Genomic DNA, 15664 nt, shown 5'->3' with positions numbered 1-15664 from the left:
CCCCAAACCCTCAAAACCCACTTTCATTCAGCTTTCCAGTTTTTGAATTGCTTTCCTTGCTGCGTTCATCATCTGCAAACTTCATCATGTTGAATTAACTCTGTCATTTCTATCCCCCCCTGCCAATAAAACTTCCATGAAAGGAACAAAGTGGTTGCAACCTAGGATGTGAAAACCATACAGCACTTTGATTCTAAATAAAAAATTATGGTGATATTTCTACTAAGCTCAAAATACTTTAAATCAGTAGTAAGTAGACACAAATACTGATTTTTACAGGGTTCATTAATCAGAAACTCACAGTATTTTTTTCCTGAGGTAACAGGCCAGCCAGGAGAAAGAGCCCAGAAAAATTACTTTGAAAACAAAGATACTTACAATTTCTTATAATAAAGATTAATATAAAAGAATCAGTAACATTTAGTTATGAGACGATTCAGAAGTACTCAGAGTAACCACAAAAAATGTGTTAACTTCTGCATCATGAAAATTAGAGGAACAAAGTGTCCTTGACAAATAAAAGGAAAATGATTGAGGGTATTTTGGGGGCCTTTGGAAGTAGATACATTAGGAATAAAAGCTAACTGACTATGATCCTTGTAGAGCAGAATTATGGCTATTTATTCAGCACAACAGGTTAAGGGTTCAAAAGGTATGCTTTTAATGCAACTGAATTGTGGAAAAATCTTTCTGAACATGAAACTTTGAAATAAAAATCCTTTTTTGTGCATCTGAAACGATTGATGTTGTTGGAAACATTGTCTGTTTTACCAATTAAAAGAGTAAAACAACACCTTGTATTTGGAAATAGAAAAATAAGTTTGCACTGTTTCCTCTGTGTGTTTTTTTTTCTTTTTTTTTTTTTGGTAAGCCAGTGTTATAAACAACTGTAAGTGATTTGTATTCTTTGATCTATTTGAAGGATAGAGTGCTTATCCTGCTGTTGACATTGTGAATGCCATCTTTTTATCAAAATGTTTTTCTGTCAGAAGGATCAGAAATGCAATTATTAATTAAACTCTTTGTTCTCAGATGAGCTGACGTTACATTTTGTTAAAGCCAATTTCTTTCTGTGAGTATTGACTGGGGTGAAATCTGTGGGGTTTTGTTTTGATGCATTTCATCTGTGTGAATACTGGAATTAAAAATTTAAAACAGCATACCAGCAATATATGAGCTATGATTCTGATGAGAAACATTTCTCTATTACTGAACTTGCAAATTCTGAGCTAAGCTATGGATAAATTAATGATTCACAATTTAATTTCTTAAAATCTTTTTATGACTGCAAAGAATAAGAATTACAAGCATTATTTATAAAATATGGTCTAAATGATAGTTCATAATATGGGAAATATGGCATTGTTGTACCTGGAAAGTGTTCTAAATTCTACACAGATAATGAAAAATTCTTGAAGAATTTTGTATGAATACATGTTGGGTTAAAGAATTTTTATAGTGATGATGGAGTGCCATGAAGTTAATACTTGCAATCCAGATTGCTGTAGTTTACACTTTTCTCTGTTTCATACCTGGTGTGCACTATTTGTACTAAGCACACCACAGAATGAATTATCCAAAGTCCATTGATTTTAATGTGTTTTGGTTTGTAAACAAAATTATAGTAATTTCTTGCACATTTTTGAAAAATAATTGTATAAGGACTTATGTATCTGCTTCTGGATACAGTGTGTAAATAAAAATTTCATTCACAAAAAGATGTGTGGAGTGTTCTATACCTTAATGGCATTCTAAAATAAAAAAGTCAAAAGACATTGTAAAATTGGGGAATCTGACTTAAATTGTAACCAGTATAATTTAGTTGTTTATACTTTTCTGTTTTTTTTTAACCTCTGCTGGTTGACTTTTCAGAACATTTCTGTGTAGCAATTATATTAATTCTTACATTTCAAAGCAGGAAGAAGAATTGTCACAACACAAGTAGAGTATGATTTTTTTAAAGGTGTGCATACATACCATAAGTTCACTTGTTATGGTTTTTGTTGTTTTCTTCCCTGCAGAAATTAGAGTTCAATACAGAAGTCTCCATTTTATCCAGATGTACGTTAAAGCTAATATATTATCTCTTGGCTTCCAAGCAAGCAAATAGTTCTTACTTAGTTCCAAACTAAAAAATTATATATGGTGTTGATGTTCGTATTTTCACTCGATGCTGTCCTAGATTCACTTTAAAAAGGGAGTGATTTTTAAACCCTGGGAAATAAACCAGAAGATTAAAGATAAACAACTTCTATGGTACAAAAGGTATGCATAATTGTTCACATGTTTTCATGTACTTGTGACTTACAGACTCGCTGCTGAAGTACAAGAAACACCACCTGCTCCTTTTTCGTTAGTTCTGGTTTTTTTGGTGTTTTTTTTTGTTTGTTTTTTTTTTTTTTTAAAGAAGAAACAAACAAAACCCCCAGCTTTGGTAATGAGTAATTGTTGTTCATATTGTCCACAGCTGATAGGTACTTTTTAATGTATTCTGTAGTTTATTTCCTAAAACAGTAACCAGAAGTAGCTCAGTTTTTACCATTTAAGAGAAAGCTGCCTTCTACTTCCTGCTGCTGGGGCTAGTATGGCACCCTCGGTATGGTGTGTGGTTTGCAGGGGATCTTGCTGGGATTGCCCTGTTGAGTCTGCGTGATGCCCTTCTCTACATTTGTCCTGTTAACTCCACAAAACCTGGTGACAAATAAACTTGCCCTCAAATCTTTTGTTGGTAAGTGGTAAAAGGTAAGTAAAGAGTTAATTTTACAGCCACCTAGCATGATCCAGGCAGGACTGAAATGTTCAATAGTCAAGATGCCGGTAATCCGAATAACTTGCAGCTCGCATTCAGTCAGCTTCATAGCTGTGAGAGTGGAAGAGAAATGCTAAGACACCGCCAGAAACAGAGAGCTTGCTGCGTGTCTGATAGCATCACCCTTGTACCAAGACACACAGGTGGGGCTTGGGGTGGGGACGTGGATTAAGTCATCTGCTACAATTAAGAGAAGACCTCAGAGATGAGAAACCTGTAAGATCTAGTAGAAAACCTTGATATTTAGGCAATGATGTTCAATCAGTTCCATCCAGCACGTACAATTTGCTTGCCGTCTGCTTTTTTTGCTTTTCAAAGACTGAGGCTCAGCTGAGCATTTTATCATCCCTTGAGACATTACTGTGCACATCTTTGGCTTTTCCGGTAAGGTAACACCTACTGTTTCCTGTCAAAGCCATGTAAAGCAGGAATAGGATATTGTAGGGGGTGGAGACAGCGCTGCTTTGTTTTTGAGGAATGGATCAGAAATAGGTGTTCAGCCTCCTGAGACAGGAGACTGATTCTCTGAGGCCAACTTTCCCCATGATACCAGGGGTCTACTGAATCTCGAAGTGCAGGCTTTGAAGATGAGCCCTGCTGAGGGTTGGGGTAGGCAGGGCACCAGTCCTCACAAAACAGGTTTAAAAACGAAAGGAATGTTCCTTTGCCTAGAATGAGGAAGGAAAAATAAACATTTCGGTGGATGAGAATAAGTCAGTTTGGATGCACACGGAGGAAGGCTGCGTGACAGTCTGGACCACTCCTGGCACTGACAGCTCAAGTGCCGTTCGGGCAATTGTGTGTTGTGGAGGTAGGAGTCAACATACTGTGAGAAGAAGAGGAGCTGTAGCAAGGATCACACAAGTTTTGTAGAACTTAGGAGCAACTGCGTCTGAAGGGAAATGTGTGTTATATCTTCATCTGTTCTTCAAAATGTCTCATTTTAAACTTTTGTTCGCAAATCTTTAGCTGCAGTTCCGATTTTCATGGCGCTCTGATGAGGCATCGCGTTCTCGGCTGAGCCTGCTGCAGGAACAAGGGCAGTTTTCTGAAAGGAACCACTGTTGGTCCGCGCTATTTAAATAGGAAATACTGTTTAAATAGATGGAGGAAATAATTCAAATATGTTTTCCAGAGTTCTTCATGAAACAGCTACGTCATCTATCATCGTGTGATCAACATCATATTGATTTCTTAATGACATGTGTTGTCTTTCCTATTAAATACCTTTCAACTAAGAAAGCAAGGAAAACACCTCTTGAATTTCTCAGGCTGTCACTGGATGCTTCTGTGTTTGACCAAGTCACATCAGCCAAGGGGGTATCTGGCCTGAAGAGGTTTTTGGCAGTGTTGCTTTCCCGCAGCCCTCATTCGGCATGCCAGCTCTGCCCCAGCCCTCTGCTTCCATCAGGAGACAGCAGCTGTCTTGTTCAGTTCCTGGATGGAGGTTGGATTGTCAAAGGGTGTTCTGTGTCTGCTGCTACAAACAGGGGCTTCCACTGAAAAGCTTACTTTATATTTTCTTTCAGAGCACCTTTCTGCCCTGGTTGTCTGCCCTGCATCACTCCAAAAAGAAAATAATTGAAGTTGTGAATGTCCTAACCTTCCTCAAACATGATCTCGTATGAAGCGAAACTCTTCCTGGTATAAACCGTCCCATTTCAAGCTGATGGAAAGGTTACCTGAACGGCATTGTCCAAGTAGTATTTTCAGTCAGTAGTATGATGTTGAAACCTCTAAGACACTTGATTGTGCAACAACTTCTAAGATATTCTGTAGTTCTCTGGAGTGTAAAGCTTGGAAAACATTTACACCGGAAAGTCTGAAGGGTCTGAAATTCATCATTATCTTTTCTGTGTACGTTTTGAACTTCTGCATGGGAGCACCAAAGGGTGAGGACACCAGTAAACTGAAAACCATTCCTACTGAGGTGTATACCGTGTCATGATGAAAAATTGTGCTTAGCTCTGCTGAATTTCTGTTAGGGAAATTCCCAGATCCCAGATGGAAGAAAGTAACTGCTGTCATTCCAGAGAAGAGAGGGCTTGGTGCACAGGAGAGGTGGCAGAGCAGGCACAATTCTTGGTGCATTTTTGGCCTGTGTTGAGAGAGTCCATGGGCGATACAACCCCTCATACATGAATCCTCTTTTGGCTTTTGACACCTTTTTCAGATCTCGCCACTAACGATGCTGTGGTGCTAGTTGGCAATGTTCTGGGAAACCCTGGTCTTTCTAGGTTGTATTGAAGATGAAAAGTACCAAAGTGCAGGTCCAGGGCAGTCTTGCTCTTTTTGTGACAATGAATGATCAGTTTCAAGTTTACTATCTTCTCCTTATATTTTTATTCTCTTCACAAATCTTTTCAGCTTCAATGAATTAATCCAAGCCAAAGAAACAACAGAAGGATGGAAATTGTTACTCTCACTGTATTTTTGGTAGGATTTTTTTGTGTCTGATTACAGGTTCTTAGATGAAATTTCATATTGACATTGTTAACATCTTCACACCAGTTAGATGTTAGGAATAGTTTGTCAAAGAATCATCTTAATTGGGAGCTAATTAAGTACTTGAGTGGGTTAATAGAAGATTGAAAGTGAAGATTTGTGAAAGTGAAGAAAGTTTTGTGAAAGAACTGCAACAAAATAATCAGCATTTAAGATTTATTCACGTATGGCTCATCTAGTTAGACTTCAGTGGCATATATTATGTATTAGTAAATTAGTGCTCAAGGTAAAAAATTATTTTAGGGCATCATTGTTTAATATATAAAGAAATAAAGCTGTAAGCTAAAAGTGACATGAAAATACAAAAATTTTTAATGCATCTGAGTTTCAAGTAACTTTTCAGTGAATTACTGTGCTGGTTTTAGTTGGGATGCATTTAATTTTCTTCACAGTAACTAATATGAGGCTGTGCTTTGGATCAGTGCTGAGAAGAATATTGATAACACACTAATGTTTTTAGTTGTTGCTAAGGCGTGTTCATATCAAGCCAAGGACTTCTTCAGTTTCTCATACTGCCCCTGTGTTCCCAGCTTTTTTCTCTACAAGAAGCTGGGAGGGGGCACAGCCCGGAGAGCTGACACAAAATGACCAGATGGACATTTCAGGCCATCAAACATCATGCTCAGTGTGAGTTGGGGGGAGTTGGCATCTGTAAAACTGTCATTTGATAGTATAGAATATGTGATACACAATGCAAGGGAACAGAATAGTTACAAAAATAGTAGATCTGAGCTTTTAGAAGAAAAACTTGAAGAAATGGCTTTATAATTTGCTTTTAAAAAAGAGGTTGTACTGTTATGTATTTTTGTTCTCCATCATAAAATACAGTTTTTAAACGTAAGGAAATCTACTTGAAGAGTTACGTTTTAAAAATCAGTATTTTATTTTTAAAAAACCCAATAATTATGTCTTCCAATGCTGACACTTCTTCACATGCACACCTACCTTGGAATATAGGAGTGTGTAGAGGTGGCAGCACTGTAACTCTTAGTTCTGGCACTTCCCCCTCCCTATGTTTTACCCAAACTGATCATTTACGACTCAGTCTCTCCTGAAGCTTTAACCACTCGTTTTGGTATCACTTCCCCCAGCTGCCCTTGCAGCATCACTGACATGCTTTCTGTATGGGATATTCGTATTAAAACCTGCAGTGGGACTCGATGAACTCTGTCCCTTCATATTGGAGTGGGGAGCATACAACAGCATGAGCATCATGCAGTGGGCTGGTGTTGCACGTGCCACTAGCTGCATCAGGATTCACACATCCCTGTGAAGGGACTCTGTGCAAGGGTTGCGCTGTTGGCTTCAGCAATGTGGTTGTTACTTGACAACATCAAGGAAGTTACCCTAAGTTGATGAGAGCAGATAAAGTATTTCTTTCTAGAAGTCTCTGTAGAGATCTTCCACTTACGTGTTAGTACTTGAGGCTTTTTATGATTTAAGGCAAGCATTCTCAAGGGTTGTTGTAACAAGAATAAGAATAATATGGCAGAGAAATGAGCTTCCAGTTATAGCCAATGCTGCTAATCACCTTCTGCCTGCCCCGAGTATGATGTGCAATTAGTCGGGTTCCCCCTAACCAGCCCATTGTTGAAATAACCTGCAGGTTGCTGGCCAGGGGCAGTGAAGTTATTTCAGGTAGCCAATGTACTGAGTGTGGACTGGGATCGATGATTCATTGTCTTTTCCAAAAGTCTAAGGGGCAAAAGTGAAAGCAGGAGGCACAGGTTCAAAAGGAGGAGGTTCTTCATATGGCTGATCTTAAGGTGTGAAGCTCCTCTTCACAGCATGTTTCAGGCACTAAGAATGTGTGTGGGCAAGAACATGGTAAGCTTATGTGTTCGAAATACTTGAAGTTCTGCCAAGTGCAAAGATGGTATGGGAATGGCATGGAGGGCATCTGAAGGGCAGATTGCTTCTGCTTTTCCTATGCTGGCTGTCTTTTCCAGAATTGATCTCTAACTGGCGAACACGGTATTGAGCTGTGAGGGTCTGTGGTCTGATTCTGTGTCTGTGTTTACCTTTTTACACTTGGTGAGAAATTGTAAATCTTCAAATCCTGTCTAACAGTTCTTGTTTCTATATTTTGGGGTCAGTAGAAGTTTTAAGGATGGGTACATTCTTGATCATTGAGAAAGTGTTACTCTTTTTTTTAAAAGGAAACATTAAACTAACAGTAAATAATTTGGCATTTGTAAGGCAAAGGATTGCTCCCAGCTGGAGCATCTAACAGATTTTTCATTAAGCTCTTCTGTACTTTTTTTAAGTGCAAAGCCAGTGTTAAAATTAATTCAAGATCTGCTTCAGATTCATTCTAGCACTGAAAGCTTTGAAAAACATCATATCCAAGGAAGAGATCTGTATTTGAACCAACATAAAATCTGTGTAGTATAAATATTTCAGCACATAGGAAGAACAAGAGCAAATCTGAAATTATGTTTTCTCCTGTGCGTGCCAAAGCAGTGCTTCCATGAGCATTCTTAGCTGCCACAGAAAATGATTGAAACCTGTGTGTCATTTTGTATTAGCAGAAAATCTGACTTGCTTATCCTTATGATTGATTCTAAGTATACTGGTATTTATTTCATGTTATATTGTAGGTTGGTTTGTTTTTTTTCTTAGGTTGCAGAGGTGATGAAATAGCTAGGGAAAAATGAAGAAAAAATGGGGTAAATGATGAAGAAAATCTTGGTTTATATGCAAGTGAAAAACCAGAATAAATACCACTAGAAGCGTTGGAGACATCTTGGGTCGAGATGACTGTCAACACTACCGTACGGGGTTTTACCTTTTTAATTTTTTTTATGGGTGTGGCTGAGTTTACTTGATGATTGTATTACCCATGTAAATAATGTCTAAGCTTCATAATTTGATGTTTTTATTTCTATTTCTTCTCTGAGGCATTTTGTAGCTTGCTTCTGGAGATTTTTCAGACATTATGTTTTCAAAGACCTATCAAAAACTACCTTTTTTGTTGTGGTTGTTGGTGGTGTTCTTACTTTTTTCTTGAAGATTACATTGCTGTAGGAGAAAAATAACTAAGTATAATTTTTCTGTCCTGGAAAGTCATGGAAAAGATCAAATACTCAGCTAATGAATGGATTAGTGCTTTTTCTCATCGCTTTATGAGTCTCAGATATTTCCCAGTGGAAATATATGAAAAGATTTCGATAAAGAACAAAAGGAAAATGGATTTTATTCCAAAAGTACTAATGCTGAAGGGCATGTCAAATACTGTAAGTTTTTTTTTTCTCTATGAGGGAAACTGAAAACCACCAAGGATTTTGGCCAAGGATTTTTTTAAATGGTGGGAAATAATTAAAAGAAGTGGGTGCATAATGAGGCATTGCCTAACTCTGAAAGGGTATTAGAAGGATCTGCAGCATTGGAAGGTATAAGAAAATTCAGGCCCTCATGAATGTAGAACCATAAATACTTGTCCATCACCTACTTCTTTTCAAGTCTGAAATGGAAAATGTTCCATATTTGGAACCGATCCTGTTGGTAGTATTAGAGGAATAAAAAAAATCAGATATCTTTTATATAGTAATAGAAAATTGCATAATTTTTTTTTAATCTCAAATTCTAATATGAGAGGGCAGATACAGTGCAAATGTGGTAATCAGCTGAAATTCTTGCCTTTCTCTGTAGATCCGTTAGGAACAGATGCTTATTCTTTTGATAGGAGGTGATAGTCAGTGTTTCATTTTAAACACAAATTATTTTGGGGGACTGGGGAAATGCAGGAAAAAAAAGGATGAACACGAAATTTTACTCCTCTGCAGACTTTTACAAGTTTCAAATCTCAGACTTAAAAAACATACACACTTTAAATAATCATGATGCAGTTGGCATGCAGCTTGGGAAGATGACAAGAACTAAAAATGTTTATATAATATATAGAGTTTATATATTATTAAAATCTCATCTATCCTTAATATTAAGTTAGTATGTTGTTATATCCTCATATATTCTTAATAGTAATGCATGATTTATTTTGGAACTATATGTTAACACCTTCTGAGCCAACCTGAAGCTATTCCATGCCTGCACACTGATCCTACTTGCATTTTTTCAAATTTATTACTTCTTTTTTTTAGCCACATGGGAATCTTAATACAGACAACATTTTATTACCTCATAAAATCCTTTGTCTTTTTATTATATCTCACACAATTCTCTTCAATGCAGTTATTTGCAGGTAGAAAGCATGAAAGTTTGGAAATCAGGACAGAAAAAGGAGCTAATTTTTTTTCACTGAAAAGGACTAGAGTTCTGTATTTTTCTCAGCTTCCAAGAAAGAAAATGACAAATAGTGGGTCTCTGTTGTCTGACAGAGGGTTTAATGTAGCTACCAGCAGCTACTTACGCCTTTCCCTTTTTCAAAATCAGATACAAGATTGGCCATTTCTAGTTCCTGTACCTCAGCACTGGTACAAGAGGAGAAAATCTGTGATGAACCTTGCTTTTTCTGTGGGAAAAGATAGTTGTATGGCAGAATCAAGGATCTACTAGGAGGAAGAGGAGAGGCTGAGAGAATTGGGCTTGTTCAGCCTGGAGAAGAGAAGGCTCCACCAGACATTACTGCAGCCTTCCAGTACCTGAAGGGGCTACAAGGAAGCTGGGGGGGACTTTTTACAAGGGCCTGTAGTGACAGGACAAGGGGTAATGGGTTTAAATTGAAAGTGGGGAGGGTTAGATTAGATGTCAGGAAGAAGGTCTTCCTGGAGAGGGCAGTGAGGCACTGGAACAGGTTGCCCAGAGAAGCTGTGGATGCCCCATCCCTGGAAGTGTCCAAGGCCAGGCTGGATGAGGCTTTGAGCAACCTGGTCTAGTGGAAGGTGTCCCTGCCCATGGCAGGGGGTTGGAACTGGATGATCTTCAAGGTCCCTTCGAACACAAACCGTTCTATGATTCTGTGAAGAGAACCTCTTCTTGACAGAACCAAAATTTTCCTGAACTTATGTGTAGGAAAAAAAGCTTCAAACACCCTAAAAATGTTGAGATTTCGCCTTTTTCTCCCTATTTTGCATACATATATATATCTTTTTAATTCTTGGTGCTAATTTTGGCTGAGCTGAGGCTTATGTGACCTTGCACTAGTTATTTAATTTCTTTGAGCCTCAGTAAACTTGGCAGAACAACTGGAGAACAGATCACTGGATAAAATGAATGGGAAAGGAAAATAAATTTTACACAAAAGCACTATGCTTTGAGGTTAGTAATTTGAGAGGAGTGGGTGAAGAAAGCAATAGACTGGATACAGATTCCAAAGGGATCACCTAACCCACTAGGTAGTTAACCTACTCAAGGGAAAAATGCCACTGAAATATTTATCTGAATACAGAATGTGTCTGTCCATTTCTGTGCAGGTAGGGTTGTGCACATACATGTGACCGGGGGAGAAAGAAGTTCAGACTGCTCAAAGGAGCATTTAAGGCCTTGTAAATGCACTTGTGAATTACTCTTATGCCATCACAAGCAACATGGTAACGTGTAGACAAATGTTTACTTTGCATGGAAATTTCTGTAATCAGATATGTATATGAATAAATAGCTTGAAAGCACAATATGGAGCAGTAATAGAGTGCATTTCGGCATGGCATGTATTAATGAAGACCTACTTGGAATTAAATGAAGGGATTTGTTTCATTTTTGCTTTGTTCTAAGTTCCAAATGATCTCTCTTGTGTTAAGTAGGCTCACGGCAAGAAGCTGCATTTGGAAATTTGGAAGTGGGGTAGCTTACTACCAAAGTTAAAGGTTTTGCTAAATGCTACAAAATGCACATTGCTTAAAAGATGATTTGCAGAACTCTGTAGATGAGTGAAACTTTTTCTTGTTTTCCTTGTAAACTAAATTGACCAATACTATCTTCTGAGCCTCTGCTTCATATTCTAACTGTAAGAAAAAACAAAATCGTGTCTGTGACCAAAACATACTATTATTCTTTTGCATTATATAAATACCATTAAAATTACTTTGAACCATAAATGCAGACAAGCAGTTCCACTTGACCTTTCTGGCTAGAAAATCAGAAGCAATTCATATAATGACAAACATTCTTACTAAAAACTATGACATTGCTTTAGCAAGGCAATATAAACTGCCAAACATTGATGAGGCGCTGCAGAGTTCAGAGGCTGTTGTTAGTCAAGATTTTGGGGGCAATTACACTTCTGTGGATGTTGATAGTAGCTCATCTGTATATTCTACTCAAGGGAAAAATTTGTTCAGTGATGGACATCAAACTGTAATGGAGATATTTCAAGGAAATTAATCAAGCCAGATGGTTTTGCCAACCAAACAGTAGTGCTAATTTGTCTGAGGGTAAAAGAAACAACTTCTGTCTGTGTTGTGAGGTTTTTTTAAAATAACATTTCCAGACTGGTAGATATTGACTTGTTTTAGGGAACTTGGATTTGCTAAGGACTTTAAATATCAATTTACCCTTTTCTTCGTGTTGCTAGGCTTACTTATTTCTTAGGTTCTGTTAACTGATTTGTTTAAGTAGCTTGATCATTATTTTAGTGGTGATCTGGAGGTGAAAAGAAAAGCAATGAACAATGCACTCATTTGTGTATTTTAAGTTATGAGAAGTATGTTTATTGTTGTCGTGGTTTAACCCCAACCAGCATCTAAGCACCACACAGCTGTTCACCCACTTTCCTCTCCCAGAGGGGTGGGGGAGAGAGTCAGAAGGGTGAAAGTGAGAAAACTTGTGGGCTGACATAAAGACAGTTTAATAGGTAAAGCAAAAGCTGTGCACACAAGCAAAGCAAAACAAGGAATTCATTCACTACTTCCCATGGTCAGGCAGGTGCTCAGCCATCTCCAGGTGAGCAGGGCTACGTCATGCATAATGGTTACTTGGGAAGACAAATACTATCACTCCAAATGTCCTCCCCTTCCTTTTTCTTCCCTCAGATTTATATGCTGAGCATGACACCCTATGGTCTGGAATATCCCTTTGGTCAGTTGGGGTCAGCTGTCCCAGCTGTGTCCCCTCACAACTTCTTGCACACTCCCAGCCTACTCACTGATGGGGTGGTGTGAGAAGCAGAAAAGGCCTTGACTCTGTGTAAGCACTGCTCAGCAATAGCTGAAACATCTCTATGTTATCAGTAGCTTTCAGCAGAAATCCAAAACAGAGCCCCGTACCTGCCACTATGAAGAAAATTAACTCTGTGCCAGGCCAAAACCAGAACAATCATTTCAGCGTTTCCTAGTTGAAAAGAAAAATTAAGAAGTAGCCTAAAGCCAAAAGAGTCTGAGGCACTCTTGTCCCAGTTTTTCATGCTGCAGATGGTAACTGAGGCTATGGTTAAGAAATTGTCTGATAAGCAGATTATTTTGTAGCTGAACTGATTGCTTCACCATGTCATAAATTTTGTGTGTTCTTGGAAAGAAGTATGGAGAGAATTCACCGTCTGCTTGCATTGAAATCAAAAGCCTGTTGCCTTCAGAGTATTTTTGCAAATTTCACAATACAGTTCATTTATTTTTATTATGTAATTTAGCAGCTGGAATAGCTCCTTTGGCAAAGGTGGCAGTATCATATGGGAAGGTACTTCAACAAATATCAGATCAACAGATACATAGAATCACTTTTCCAATTTTAGATTAAACTCTTCACTGCTGCCCTCCCAAGTACGTCAGTCATTTATGTTGCTGTGGAGTAGCCTATTTGGTTTTACTATTTACTATTTATTATTACTTTTACTGTACAAAGAGAAATCTCAGTTGCTTTATTTATTTATCATTTTATTAACCTTCTTGAAAAAGTATCAAAATGGATGTCAGCTCTGTATTCTATTTCTTTGAGGCAAGTGATGCCAGTATCGTGATTCTTTCAATCGTTACAAAAGTTAGAAGTGTGAAAATGTCATATTTGTCTAGCACTCATGTACGTGTCAGTGGCCCTGCTCTGTGAAGCTGGTTGGTGGTCAGACAAATGCTGATTCCACACCTTAGGACATTAAAATAGTATCTTTTAAAAGCAAAACCTTGTGCCCACCTGGGGTGCTCTGTGGAGGAAGGTAGGGACATATTTAAAATCAATTTTAAAAGTATGCTAACCGTTAACAGTTGCCGGCTGAGAAGTCTAGTTTCCACTACAGACAGTTGTTTCTGGTGTAGCTGATATCCCTGGGGTATCCATAAAACGCCAGCAAGAGGTTCAGACAGGATTCTCCAGTGAGGCAAAGGTGCTATTGTGGGGTAACCATCTCCTTTTGAAACCATCTGTTGGCCCAAAGCCTTCAGGTTAGTTAGTGTAAAAAGTTATTGTCAATAAACACGTATTTGTCTAATCATAATTGCACTATAGTTAGGAAATTATGGCCTAATTGCTTCACTTTTTAAAATACCGCTGTAATCTTAACATTAAAAAAATCTTGATTTAATAATCTTTTGCAAATACTGTGGGGCCTGACAGCAGTGTACAGTCATCAGTTAGCTGAAAGAGCAAAGAGCATCCATTTAAATACATTAAGGTAGATAGATGTATTTGCTAACTTTATCAGATTTTGCTGATATACACTCAGTAGATTGCCATTTGTTATGTTTTCTTGTGAGAATGTGCCAGCAACACCTTCCCTGTTTGCCTTCCTCACTTCGTGACTTTTAAATGAGCAATGTCAGGCACACTTGCTTCTTTACATTAGACAAGTCTTGGAGTTTCGAAAGGATTAATATATACTCTTTCAGCTTTCACGCCTTTGTGCTGTCCTGAGACTCATAAACTAAGAGGGATTGATAGGTTCAGCATTTCACTCATGTAACATGGAGAAATCATTTAGAAGAGTGATTTACGGTGTTGCAGTGAAACAGTTCATAAATGATAATGTCTTTCTACTTAGAATTCACATGCTATTACATAGGAAAAGCTTTGGCATTTCAAGGAAAAGTCAGCTGTGGTATCATCAATTTATAACAGGCTATTTGGATGTGAGATAGAGGGAAACACTCCATCAAACATTTTATTTCTGTGAACATTAGCTTCCCTGATAGTTAGTCATGGAGGATTCCATTTCACAATTAGCCATAGATCTGTGATTGTGGTGGAGGATGGTTGGGAAAGAAAATGAGACACTAACCTGTATGGCATTTCTGTATGTGTAGAAGAGGTAATTTATTCAAGGATGAGCCTTTAATTCTTCTGTCTTTGACATATTAAGATGACACAAAATGGGAACATTGAGACAGGCTTACCTAGTTTATTCCCACTTCAATATTCAGCAACAATAAGATTAGAATATATTTTCTTCTTATCAGCTGACCTGATACTTTTCAATACACACTAGAATGAAAGCTATTATAGCAGTCCCCAGATATATGAATCTATTCCCATCCCCCTTTGATCTTCCACATTTTTTATTACTGGTTCTCATTTAAGTCTCAACTCCGTTCTTTGCTCTCAGTTTAAAAACAGCTGAACCAGATCCTAAACATCAGCTTGACTGGTCATTGATTTTGGGAACCACTCTGCCTGTGGCTATTGCTCCTGCCATGGTGATCATGGGAAGCAAGCATCAATGCTCTCTGGAGAAAAAGAAATTTCCCTTTTTTCTTTTTTCTTTTTTTTTAAGTTCACCAATATATCTTAAAAAAACCCAATTGAGAGAGTGTACCAGCATGGGCTGTGGAAAGAAGAGGAGTATCACCAGGGAGGAAGTCAGGCAAAGTGACAGCTAAGAGTGATTTGTTAATTTTTTAATGAAATGTGTGACTTCTTCATACACTGTATAGGGAAGTATAATAACCAGGGTTAGGAGGCACACCTAAAGCTTTGTGAAGAGTAATTGGAACCAGACATGGCATTAGGTGGCTGAACAAGACAATGTCTTGCTTGCCAAATTAAGAATAAATAAGAAATGTTAATAGCAGTAAGATTCATGATACTAAAATGAAGATTACGAAGTGGATTATAATTTGCACAAGTGTAAAGATGTGGACTGAGCTATGAAAGAAACATTGCAGTACCTACTAGCCAGTAGCTGGGGAATTTACTAGTTGCTTATATAGGCCACTAGCTAATGACTTAACCTTAGAGGAATTGTTATATCTCTGGTATTTAAATCATTACAAAATTAAAACAATATATTTAGAAGATGTAAAGTCCTGTTACAATGAGGCATCTCTGCATGTAACAATTTAGTTTTGCTGGAACAATATAATTTTTCAGTGTTTACATTTCAGAAAAGACTAGCTTTGTTGAGATTCTTCATGTTTGTTGAACACTGACAGTGTTTCCAAGAGTGGGTATGTCCCATGCAAAGGAAAAAAGACACCTGAGAAAGGTATGTACATACCATACCAAACAATGATGACTTTTTCGAGAACTGCAGGG

The sequence above is a fragment of the Eurypyga helias genome, unplaced genomic scaffold (genome assembly GCF_000690775.1).
Source record: "Eurypyga helias isolate BGI_N326 unplaced genomic scaffold, ASM69077v1 scaffold7191, whole genome shotgun sequence".
Lineage (NCBI taxonomy): Eukaryota > Metazoa > Chordata > Aves > Eurypygiformes > Eurypygidae > Eurypyga > Eurypyga helias.
This window is presented reverse-complemented; position numbering follows the sequence as displayed.